Source organism: Eubalaena glacialis, chromosome 3, assembly GCF_028564815.1.
Source record: "Eubalaena glacialis isolate mEubGla1 chromosome 3, mEubGla1.1.hap2.+ XY, whole genome shotgun sequence".
Classification (NCBI taxonomy): Eukaryota; Metazoa; Chordata; class Mammalia; order Artiodactyla; family Balaenidae; genus Eubalaena; species Eubalaena glacialis.
This window is the reverse complement of record NC_083718.1, coordinates 1,174,295-1,186,947: the sequence shown is the minus strand read 5'-3', so window position 1 is coordinate 1,186,947 and position 12,653 is coordinate 1,174,295. Positions and strand designations below refer to the sequence as shown.

Below are 12,653 nucleotides of genomic sequence, written 5' to 3'. Positions count from 1 at the left end.
GAAGGGTCCAGAAGGTGCCCAGGGCTCTGGCTCTCCGGGAAGTGGGAGCTCTTTACCCAAGCACTGCGTCCCAGCCCCTAACCACAGGCTGCCCTCGCCTGGGCCCTATCTCCTTCTGAGGAATTTTGAGATCCTCCCCTTCACAGGGCCTGCTCCCGCCCCTCCCTGCACTCCCCCTCGGCCCAGGCCTGGGCCTGTCCTCAGAGCCTGGGGGCCCTGCCCGCAGCCCCTCTGCACCCTCCCACCCAGGCTCCCCAGCACGACCACGGTGTGCAGACCAGGGACTCTCAGATGCCACTACACCCGCTCCCCAGCACAAGCCCTCACGTCTCTGGAGGTTTTGATGTAACCTCGGTCGTTTCTCTGAACCCAGGTGTTTACTCCCGTCCCAGTCTGTCACTCTTATCTATTCCATCTCTGCTGGATTGTAAGCTTCCTCAGGGGAGGGACTGGGTCTCCCAGACATTCAAATTCACCTCGACCTTGCAAAAGGTCCTGAGCGCAGGTGGCAGCTACTGGCAGGGAGACAAGTCACAGAGACAGAGCAGGGACCCAGGTTTGTGGCCCACGAGCTGGAGACCTAACGTCCAGCCTCAGCTGCGCCGTGAACTTGCGGAGCGACCTCTCCTCTCTGAGCCTCAGTCTCCCCTCCTGTGCTCGGGGCTGGATCAGTGATTGTCATATTATTCTGAAATACCAGTGACATCTGTGGATCTCCCTAGAGTGATGAACAGACGCACAAAACTTCGCATGTGGCAGGAGGAGCAGGGTCGCGACCCCCTCCCTCTGTCCGTCAGGCTCCTGCCCCTCCGATCATGCGATTTCCTGGCCCAGGGAGGCTCCAACCTTGAAGGAAGGACTGGCTTTAATCCCCACGTGACCTAGGACTTGTTTTTGTTGGGTTCTTAAAAAAGTCACGTGGGCTTCGTTGATGGAGGTAGAGGCGGAATGTGTGGTCTGGATGTTGTGTGTCCTCAGCCTTGGCCTCGGCCTGGACGTGCCCCCGGGTGCCGGCTGGGCGGCTCCCATGTGGGCGATGCAGAGGAATGTGGGGAGGAGCAGAGATAGGACCGGGAGGTGGCCGGGGTGGAGGCTGCCAGGCAGAGGGCTGCAGAGCGGGGGTGGAAGAGACTCAGCTGTGTTTCTGGGCAGGGAGTCAGCTGGTGCCAAAGCAAGTGAGGGGAAGAGGCCCCTGTGGGCCGAGGGCCGCCCCCCTCGACTGAGGATCTGGGGGCAGGGGCAGCCCTGGGCCAAGCCAGGCTCCACCTTTCTCACCAGCTAGTGCCTCTCTGCACGTTCACACCCAAGGCGCTGGCAGGGGCTGTAACCTGAGCGCCGGATGCCAGGAGGGGACCCACCCAGCCCCCCACCCGGCCCCCCACCCGGCCCCCCACCAGCTCCCCCGGCTCCCTGCCACTCCAAGGCTCATGCAGGCCCGGCCCAGGGAGGAAAGGGTGTCCTCGGCGGGGGCAGGTAAGGATTAAGGGCTCGTGACAGGCTGTCGGGGTGAGGACAGCGCCCCGGGTCCCCGCCCCCACCGTGCTGCAGTGCCCTTTGATCCAGCCTCTGAAAGCTTGATTATGAGACACAGCCCATGTTTCCACAGAGGGGAGAACAATTGTTTGCAGCCCAGACAAAGGACTCTTTGTACAGCCCTGGGACCCGCTGGGGGAGAGGAAGGAGGCGCCCTGGGTGGGGAGGGGAGCTGGGCAGGGCAGCGCTGGGCGGGGCTCCCACCCGGCCTGCCCCTGGCGGGCAAAGGGCACCTGTGCGCCCACTGCCCGCCCCAGGGGCACGCCCAGGCCCATGTGTGGTGGGAGGGGGCTCAGGGGCCCAGTCTCTGTCCCTGTGGGTGCTGGCCTTGGCGTGCTGAGCTGCCCCCTCCATCGGGGGGAGGGCGGGCTCCCTGTGGCCAGGTTCCCACACCTGAGCGCGAAGGTACCAGGCTAGGGAGTGAGGGACTGTGGTGCAGAGTGCCGGGTTAGGAGCGCTTGGAGGACCCTGGAAACAGGAAAGAGAAGGGGGCTGCTGGGGGTGTAATTCTTCAGCGGACTTCACCACCTGCTCTCAAGGCCTCCCCGGGGCCTGGGCGTGGACCACCTGCAGATTGTGCAAAACAAAACCAGGCTGTTGCTGAGCGTGGCCCCCCCTGTCCGGCTCTGCCCAGCCCCGCTGTGCCTGCACCCCCATGTCTGTTGGTTAAATCCAGCCCGTTCTCTCCCTGCCATCCCTCTGTCCGTGTGTGACCAGACCTGGGTGGGTCCTGGCCCTACCCCGGCCTCCCCGGCAGGGGCAGCTGAAGGGCGGGGGGCCGGGCTTGGGATGCTATTGGGACTGCAGAGCCCAGAATGTGGCTCATTTCGGGGGGAAGATAAGTAGCCAGTGCCCAGTGCCCAGTGCCCACTCCCCGGACATCCCCAGCACGGCCTGCTGGTGACACAGAGTTCACTGCTCACCTGGACAGACGGCGAGACGACCACCTCAGTAGGGTGGGGGGTGGCGGCCAGCGTGGAAGTTTGGTTTAAGATTTAAGACAGGCCTTTCAGGGCCAGGGGCCTGGAGTAGAACTGGGTAAGGACTGGTGGAAACAGACAGACAAGCTTTTCTGAAGCAAAGGACTCAAAGACTTTGAGGGAGCACATGTTGGTGAGTCGCTGGGTCTTTTGGGAAGCTCCGCGAGTGAATGAGCTAGTGAACGAGCAGGGCTTTTACCTGGCCTGGTAGCATCACGCTGGCCAGACGGTGAGAGAGCAGAGTCCGTGCCGGTGTGACCTGATCACAGGCGTGGGGCAGGTGGTCTCTGTCTTAGGGGTAGGTTTAGGGCCTCAGCTCTCCAGGGTTCGGGGTGGGAAGTGGTCCTGCCCAGCGGTGGCCCGGCTACCCGAAGGCGGCAGAGGGCTGGGGGACAGGAACTCTAGGTGACCCAGGAGAGGCCGAGGCCGGGGCTTGTGGGCTGGAACCAGGCCCGCAGGTGCCAAACCAGTCCCTGCCCAGGGACACGGGCATGTTGACTTTGGCAGCCCCTCCCTGGGCCTCCTCCCACCCCAGAAGGGCCTGAAACTGACACTGGGCCTGTCGGGGGCTGGAGACGTTCCCAGCCCAGTCCTGCAGGCGGCCGCCCTGGCAGAGCAAGCCGGCAGGCGGCGACGGGGAGGGGCTGGCCCCGGGCCCAGCTGGTTGAGGCCCGGGCTGGGGGCAGCGGGACCGCACGAGTGACCTCTTCTTGGTCCCAGACTGAAGACCCTGACAGACAAGGCAGGGGGAGAAGAGGCGAGCTTCGGAGGCATCAGCTGTCACCCTCCGGGGTGCTCGTGGCAGAGCTGGGGTCTTGGTGCGTGCTCACAATCCAGCACCACAGACCGTTTCATGGATGGAGAACCCGGGGCCTGGGGGGCTTCAGCAGCTCGGGCGGGCGGCTGGATGGGACGCAAAGTCAGACTCTGGGTCTTCAAAGGCCAGCTCTGCCGCGCCATTGGCCGCGTCCTCCTGGTCCCCAAGACCTCAGCCCCGCAGAACCAGGAGGGGAGCTGGGATCACTCCTGTCTTGGCGACCTGGGAGGGAGAGGGAGAAGAGTGAGGAAAGGGCAGCCTGTCCACAGGGACGGGCAGGAGTCAAGACGGAGGGAAAGGATGGAAGTGGGGTGGGGGATGGGCGTGCGCGTGTAGGACGCGAACGATGTTCCAAATCAAAACTCTCCTTCATCTCGGTCGTCCTTTTTGGAAAGAGATGGGGACAGTGGGATGCGGACCCACGAGAGCCAGCAAGGGACAGGGACGGGCAGAGCCACGCGCAGAGCTGGGGGTGCGACTTCGGGGAGAGGTCAGTGGGAAGACAGGGCAGGGGGACAGAGGAGCAGGGCGCTGCGGGCGGGTGGGATGGGGGCCAGATGGATCCGTTCTCCTCCGAGTCAGCGCCCCACAGCGTCCTCAGGCCCTCCAGCTGGTGGCCATGGCGACGGCTGGCCCAGGACTTTGTGTCTGGCCTCTGCTGCCCATGGGTGGTCCTCCGGCCAAGCCTTGGCCCCTCACAAGCTGAGAGATGCGGTGGGATGGGCAGGGGGCTAGGGGTCAGAGACGCTGATGGGAGGAGCGGGTGGGGGGCCCTGGGGGGGCCCAGGCTCTGGGCAGCAGGATGTGAGGCTTGGCCGACCAGCGGGGGACTTTCTGTCTGGGGATGGGAAACCCTAGTTTCAGACAAAGAGGAAGCCTGGGTCCTACGAGACCCTGAGGGCCACCCTTCTCGCTGAGGCCAGTTGAGGGTGAGGGAGGGCGAGGGAGGGGAGGGGAGCACGGGAGGGCTGGGCCCTGAGCTTTCTCAGGGCCCAGGATTCCACCCCCGCACCACACCCTCTCTCATCTGAGCCTCAGTCTTCCCAAAGGGACTTAATTATAATAAGAAAAATAAGAGCAGCTACTGTGTACTGAAAACCTACCTGGGCCAGACGCTCGATTACGTGCCATATTTTAACTTTATTTCTAAAGTTTGCAACAACCTGGCAAATTAGGTATTCTTTTTTTTTTTTTAATATTTATTTATTTATTTATTTATTTGGCTGCATCAGGTCTTAGCTGCAGCACGTGGGCTCTTTGAGGCATGAGGACTTCTCTCTAGTTGTGGCGCACAGTCTCCAGAGCACGCGGGCTTAGTTGCCCCGCGGCATGTGGGATCTTAGTTCCCGGACCAGGGATCGAACCCCGCGTCCCCTGCATTGGAAGGTGGATTCTTAACCACTGGACCACCAGAGAAGTCCCAAATTAGGTATTCTTGTACCCACTTTTCAACTGAGGAAATTGAGTCCCAGAGAAGTTACGTGACTTTCTCACTTGCTAGGATTCCTTTAAAGCCCATGGGTCCTGGCTGGGGCTGTTCCTTCCCCCAAGGCCTGTCCATCCTTCCCGGGAGGCCTCACACCGGCCGCACTGGTCCTGCGGGTGGCCACCCCCAGCTTCAGCTGCCCCTGCCTGTGTTCTCTCCCCGTGTCCCCATTCCCTGGCTGTTCTGAGCTTCCCCTCCAGACCACCGCTTCCCTCCTTCTAGGTCTTTCCATTTCAACAGCTGAAACTCTTGACCCCTGAACACTCTACTTGCTCAACCCGCCCCTTCCTGGGGCTCCTCCCAGGACCTGTGGCCGCCCTGAGGGCCCCGCTGACCGTCCTGACCTCCAGGCACCATGCCCCACCCCCAACTCAGTAAGTTCCCCCCTCCCCCACCCACGGGTCTCCCAGAGGCCCCTCCCCTCAGCTCTGCCATCTCTCCCCTCTTTGTCACTGTCTCCACCACCTGCTGGTTTCTTGGCCTCATTCTTTATGGATTTGGGGGCCTGCTCTGGGATCTCTCATCCTGCCATTATTTGGGTGATTTCATAGACCATGGAGAAACCCCATCCACCCAGTAACCTCCTTGTTCCTTGCCCTCGGCTCCAAAAGTCTCCGCTCCACTGTACGTCAGCTGCCCAGCTCCATAACCACATCCTGTATTTTGTCATCACTAGGAACTGCCCTGCCGCTTAAATCTTGTATTCAAATATCCCGTGACCACCCCTCGCCCACATAGTTCTGAAACCTCCAGACTCTGCATCTATCTGCAACTTTCCGCTTCTGTCCTTCCAAATCCAATGCAGACCCTCGGCCTGTCACTCCAGCCCCTCCGAGCCCCTTGTCCTCAGCTAGCCTTTTGCTTAAGTCTTAAGTGTTCTTAACTGCAGACAGTAGCATCCATTCTATTTTAAGCAAAAGGGGATCTTTTGACGGATAAAGATGGCTCCCAGAACTGTTGGGAGGGCCCAAAACAGAGTCTCAGCTCAGCTTCCAGGGAAGAACTTTCCAGAGCACATCGCATATCAGGCCCCATGGAGAAGCTGTGTCAGCCGAGGGCTGCTGCCTGGGGGGCCCCGTCTCCATCCACCAGCCAGCGTAGATCTGTGAGGCGCTTTCTCCATGTCAGGAGAGGGATTGGCCTTCAGTCTTTACTTCAGATGCTTTAGTATTGCTCTGCTTTCAAGAACACGCGTTATTTTTATCATTAAAACCGATTTTAAGTAGCTTTGCCCGTTGTAACCTCTTTCGGTATCCAATGCGGCTTCTTCCACTCAGCACTTCTGCCCAGCACACCGCGATTGCCTGCTACCTGGTTTCCAGCCTCCAGCCACGTGCCCACTCCCCAGTCCCTCCGACCTACCTTCCATTCTGCAGCCCCTTGTGCCCCTGACCTCAGCCCTCTTCCCTCAGGCCCTCTGTGGCTCCCCACTGCCCTCGGGACCGAGTCTGGATCCTGAGTGCTGACCTCTCTGGCCTCCTCCTCCCCACGCCCCCTGCCATCTAACTCCTGTGAGCTTGTTGATCCCCTCTCCTGTCTCTGGGCTTTTGTGATTATATGCCCTCTGCTGGGAAAGCTCATCTTTCCGTCTTTGCCTGATTAATTCCTATCCTACCCTATGAAGGTGTCACCTTAGATGGCACCTCTTCCAGGAAACACTCCCTGACCACACCCCCTGGATTAGCTGCCCCACCCAGTTGTTCCACAGAGCTCCGTGCCTCGATGTTTTGTCATCGCTGGTCTCCCCAACCAGACTGCAAGCTCCCCGGTGTGAGGACTGTGCCTTGTTGGCTGCTTCAGGCCAACACCTAGCAGAGCCAGAGGACATTCAATGCCCGTGAAACAACTCAATTAATGAACGTGGCCCGAGTCTGCCTAGGAAGCACCATATAAACGCGCAGCAGGCGCTTACCTTTGTGCCGGTTTTTTTTTTTAAACAATTTTATTGAGGAATCATTGACATACAATACTCTGCACATGTGTAAATTGTACGATTTGATAAGATTTGACATTTGTATACACCCCCAAAACTAATAGCACAATCAAAATAGTGGACACGTCCATCCACCCCGAAAGTCTTCCACAAAGTGAGAGGCAGAACGATGGATTTTAATGTTCCAGGGCACAAAAAGTTCATTGATATGGTTTCCGAGTCCTCTTTGCGGCAAACCTCTAAGAGACTTCATTTGTTGAGTTTTCGTGTCATGTCAGAAGCATCCACAGTGATGTGAAAAGGCTGTTAAGATACCCCTTGCTTGTGAAGCCCCGTGTCCATGTGAGGCTGGGTTTCATTCAGACACCCTTCAAACAGCCTATCACAACAGATCGAATGCTGACTCCAGCTGTAATCTATAAAGCCGGAGACTAAAGAGATTTGGAAAAAATGTAAAACGATGCCATTATTCTCACTAATTTTTTTGTTTGTTTGGGAAAATTTAGGTCTTTTAAAAACATGTTATTTCTGTAACATAGAGTGGGTTTATTACTGTCATTTAAAAATGGATATTTTAAAAAATTCCTTAGTTCTAATATCTAATTGGATAAATAGAGATAGCTGTAACCACATAAACAAAAGCTCTTTGGAGTCTTCCATAATTTTTAGGGGTTATAAAGGGTCCTGAGACCAAAACGTTGGGTAACAGCTGACATTCAGACCAGTACTTAGGAGAGCAGCCCCTTAGGCTGGGCTGCCTGTGTTTGAATCTGGGCTTTGCTCTTTAGAAGTTTGCAATAGAGGGACTTTGCTGGTGGTCCAGTGGTTAAGGCTCTGCACTCCCAGTGCAGGGGGCTCGGGTTCGATGCTGCAACTAAGATCCCGCATGCTGCAACTAAGACCCGGCGCAGCCAAATAAACAAACAAATGAATAAATAAATAAATAGGGACTTCCCTGGTGGTCCAGTGGTAAAGAATCTGCCTTCCAATGCAGAGGACAAGGGTTCCATCCCTGGTCAGGGACCTAAGATTCCCACATGATGAGGAGCAACTAAGCCTGTGAGCCACAACTACTGAGCTCGCATGCCTCAACGAGGGAGCCCACCTGCCACAAACTACAGAGCCCACACATCCTGGAGCCTGCGCGCCACAACTAGAGAAGAGGAAACCCGCACACCACAACTAGAGAGAAGCCCGAGCTCTGTAATGAAGATACTGTGTGCCGCAACGAAGATCCCATGTGCTGCAACTAAGACCCGATGCGGCCAAAAAAATAAGGGGAGAGAAAAAAGAGAAGAAGTTTGCAGTAGAATTTTGGGTAAGTTCGTAATCTCTCTGATCCCTACTGCCACAATATGTAAAATGGGGAGATTATAATGGTACCTACCACAGAAGGGTTTTGAGGACTAAATCCATTAATGCGTAGAGAACATTTAGAACAGTGCCTGGCATGTAGAAAGTTATGAATGAGACCTAGAGATGTCTATGAATGTTAGACATCGAGGGGGATCAGAACACGCCACCCCAAAATGTGCCACTTTGGCATAAAGATTACTTTGAGCTGAAGGCAATCGAAAAAAAGCAGACACAGGAAAGCTCTCTGCCTGTCCCCTGCCTGAAATCAGGGCGTAAGTTCCCCTGTGAAGGTGCCCCCCTTGGTCCCAGGAAAGGAAGAACAATTTTAGTCGATGGAGATGGAAATGGTGTCGAGATGCGTCTGCACAAACTAGACGACACTCATCTTCCGTTAGATCCCCGAGATTTACCTTCCCGCCATTTACCTCTTTCTTCTGTCTTCTCTCTTCCCCACAATGTGTTAAAATGGTGTACAAGCCCCCAAGCTAACCACTTCTTTGCATCTTCACTTCTTTTTTAAATTAAGGCAGCTACTTTATTTTGAACAAGGAAGAGGCATGAGCAACTGTGAGCGGCTCCCTAATATGACAACTTGTCCACCACAGCGCCCCCCAGCCAGCCTCCCCCGAGTTTTGGTAGAAAAGCGTCTTCTCTCTGGCCAGTCCTGTCGTCCACTGTCACACGTGCGCACAAGGCAGGCCTGGCCTCGCCTGGTATCTGCTTAAAGTCCAAGAATCAGGTCCAGGGACTTCCCCGGTGGTCCAGTGGTTAGGGCTGTGCTTCCACTGCTGGGGTCTTGATCCCTGGCCGGGGAACTGAGATCCCACAAGCTGAGCGGTGCGGCGAAAAAAAACCCCAACAACAAGAACAAAAAATAAACAAACGAACAAAAAAACCCAACAAGAAAGCAACAACAAATAAAAACAAAAACAAAAAAACAAGAATCGGGTCCAGATGGGGCAGCGAAGCGGTTGTGTCTGGGGAAACAAAACTCACTCAGTTAGAGCTGAAGGCGTGAGCTGACACAGGGCCACTGACCACTGATACCAAATCAGAGAAAACAAGTGGAATTGTGCAGATTTGCACAGGGGCTTCCATGTAAATACAAACCAGTTTTATAGCTCCTTTCATTAAAACGTATTCTGATCAAATAATCTTGCGAAGGAAAGCTCACCTAGCCTCAAGCCTACAACATAAAAGCAAGGAGAAAATGACATATTTCCTGCGGCTACCACGTTCGGGACCTTCACAAGGGGGACCGGGGTGTGCGAGGCCCCAGGGCACTGGCTCTGCTGTCTGTGCCAACACCCCATGTACTGCCCCTGGGCCTCAAACTGGTCAGCTAGCTGGCTCTGCGCCATCCACACCGGTTCTCCCACAAACAGCCGCATAACCTTCACGTAGTTCTCGTCCAGGGTGGAGCCGAAAAATCCCTGCAGGAAGAGTGACCATGTCTCCTTTTCCAGGAAAATCTGGATCTACTTGTCCCCTCATCTCTCACATCAAAGTATCCACTGCCATCCAAGATGTAGCGAATCTCAACATCCAAGTGCCAATGCACCTCACGGAACATCTTAATCTTTTCTTCGTAATTTGGTAGTTTATCTTTGTATATGGTTATTATGTCCACCCAAGAGTAGTTTCTATCTTTTCGGATATTTTCTAGTCTGGATCATCCTCATATTTGTCAGCATCCAGCTTCCGGGGGCCGGGCTCTGTGCTGTGGGGCTGCCTCGGGTGGTCGGCAACTAGTCCGTGTACCAGGCCTGCACCATGGCTGAGCCGGGGATGCCGAGATCACCCTGACCTGCACCCAGCTTGTACTTGTTTTGTTTGTTTGTTTGTTTGTTTGTTTGGCTGCACTGCGTGGCATGTGGGATCTTAGTTCCCCAACCAGGGATCAAACTCTCTCCCCCTGCAGTGGAATTGTGGAGTCTTAACCACTGGACCTCCAGGGAAGTCCCTTCACTTCTTTTCTATGAAGACCTTCATGCATATAAAAATTAAAATATTGACATCAAATAAAATCTGTATGCCTTTTCTCCTGCTAATCTGTCTTTTCCTAGTTTAATTTGCAGATACCAGTCACAGAACCTAAGAGGGTAGAGGAAGTATTTCTCCCCCCCTACACTCTCACCGTCGGCAGCAGTAGCAGCACGCCAAACAGCCCAGAGAAGCAGAAAATGCTGCCAAAAAGAGTCCTCGAGGTTTAAATCCTCTATTTTAAAGACCTCTCAGCAAGGCTTATCCTACCTGCTGTGGAATGAGAACTGTCCCAGTGACCGTAAAACAGAAGCACACGTTAGGTCTCTGTCTTCAAAGGGTTCATAACAGGACCAGCCACACGCAGGACGGAGGGAGCCAGTGGGACATGGACAAAGCTCCAGGACCATCCCTCACTTACCCACTTATGGTCCCTGCAGTGAAATGCTTTTATGTGTGTTTTCTGACTTTATCCTCACAAGAACCCTGTGATAGCTGGAAGGGACGGGGTTACGATCCATATTTCCAGATGAAGAACCTGGGAATTAGCTTCTGGGACCTAGCTTCTGGGACCGAACATCAGTGGTAAAGATGAGAAAGGGTCCTCAGGGGGCTGTATGGTGTTCCTTCTGAAACACTGGGGTGATGTGCATCACGCAGGAGATGGATGGTCTGAACACCGAGCTGAGAGCTGTCTGTCCTGACCGCAGGGCTGGGACCTGCCAAACAAAGCCTGCTCCACTGCAGCCGCCTCTGGACTCCACCAGCCCTTATCTCCCCAACCCACCTCAGCAGGGACCTTCCTCACCCCTCTCCCTTCCCCATCCCCTTTAAAGCAACCACAGGAGATGCCTGCTCTGCACAGTAACATTTTAAGTGTGGCTCACGAGTGCAATCCCGTAACCACCCCACAACGAGTTAGAGCATCTCCTCAGTTTCCTTGGTGCTCTGTCTCTCTGACGTCAGCCAGGGTACCTGATCCCGGAAGCCCTGCCCAGGGTGTGACGTCACAGGGCTGGACCGGCTCTGCTGGGAGGACGGTCCAGCCTCTGTGCCCCAACGGCATGTCTCTCCCTCCCTAAACCTCTCCCCTCCTCAGGCCTGAGGTCGCGGGTCCGCTGCCCCCTGCTGCTGCTGCGTCTGGATTTGGGCGCTTCCCGGGCTCCCGCGACCCCCACAGCTGCCCTCGTCCCAGACAGAGGTCGTCACTGCCGCACCAGTCTGCCTGCTTGGCTCCCTCAGGGCCACTGTCTTTTCAGTTCTGTTTCCTGGGGGCTTAGCCCACCCTGTGAGGCTGAATGATGGTCCTGATACAGAGCGAGGTGCCGGCTGGATCCGCCTCGAGGTCCAGGGTGGATGGTTGCCATGATGACTCATCCTCAGTCCCCCTCCCCCTCTCTCCCACCTTACGAAAGCCCCTGGAACAGGAAAGGCCTCCCCATCCGAGTGAGGACTGTGGAGCAACACAGCCCCTGCCCCCGGGGGTGCACGCAGCCCCAGGGGTGTGGGCAGCCCTGGGACACCCTGCAGGTTTGAGGTTCACGTTTGCTCGTGTTTGGGAGGAGGGTCTTCAGGTCTCTGCCCCTTGGCCCTGGGCACCTGGGGCTGGGGGTTCACTCTCTCACTCACTCTGGGGGTAACAACCCACCCCTCCCCCCAGGGACTCTGAGATTTAGAGACCCTGGGAGTTTGATTGATGGACATTTCCTCCACGTTCCTATTGAATTTCTACTGAACTCATCTTTGTACCTTTACTGCCTTTTGTTCTCGGCCCTCAGGGTCCCGGAGAGGAACCTTCCTCGCGGGGAGGCTCTGCCGCCCTCACAGCCAGCCGAGGTCTTTCTCCCCGACAGGTCTCTCTCTCGCTGCCCACCCCCCATCCCCCGTGGCCCCCGCTGGAATGGAGCTCTCCATCAACACCCCACAGCACAGCTGGGGAACGACCACAGGTAAGCGTAACACGAAATCCTTGGCTGGCGAGACAGGGCCTCCTGTCCAGGCCTCTCACGCGTGGGGAGACTATAACATTTATTCTTCAAACGCAGACACTCTGGCGGGTGACAGGGGCACTACGAATGACCAAGACGGGACAGCAGCACACAGCGTGGCTGTCCTGGGCTCCTGGGCTGTGCGGTCAGCCAGGGCCTCTCCCAGGCTCAGATCCCAGAGAGCCCTCTCCTCGTGCATTCGCGCTGTGAAGGTTTCCTCTTCCCTCTGCAGGGAGCTCAGATACAAGAGGTCCCTGGCTCAGGGAAGCCTGCAGTCAAATGTGGGAGGTGACGGGAGGTGGAGGTGGCGGACACTGGGATCAGAAAGGGGATAAGCCCCGCGACAAACAGCAAGAAGGAAGGAGCAGAGAGAGCGCCCGGGAGCCCGCAGGAGGCCCTCATCCGCCGGGGACGGGCCGCTGTCTGGGTGAGCCTCGGGCTCCGCGGGAAGAAGAGGTTGGGCTGAGCAGCAAGGGGCTCCGGTAAGAGCAGCAGCCTGTGAAGAGGCGCGGAGAGGAGTGCCTTGGTTTCGGGGTAACAGAAAGCTCCGTCCTCCTACTGCCACCCCGAGTGCCCT

At 56.4% G+C, this 12,653-nt stretch overlaps 1 pseudogene; it reads right to left on the bottom strand.

Moving 5' to 3' along the window:
- Positions 1–3,533: 3,533 nt before the first annotated feature.
- Positions 3,534–9,880, bottom strand: LOC133089073 (acireductone dioxygenase-like; annotated as a pseudogene).
- Between the last annotated feature and the right edge of the window lie 2,773 nt (positions 9,881–12,653).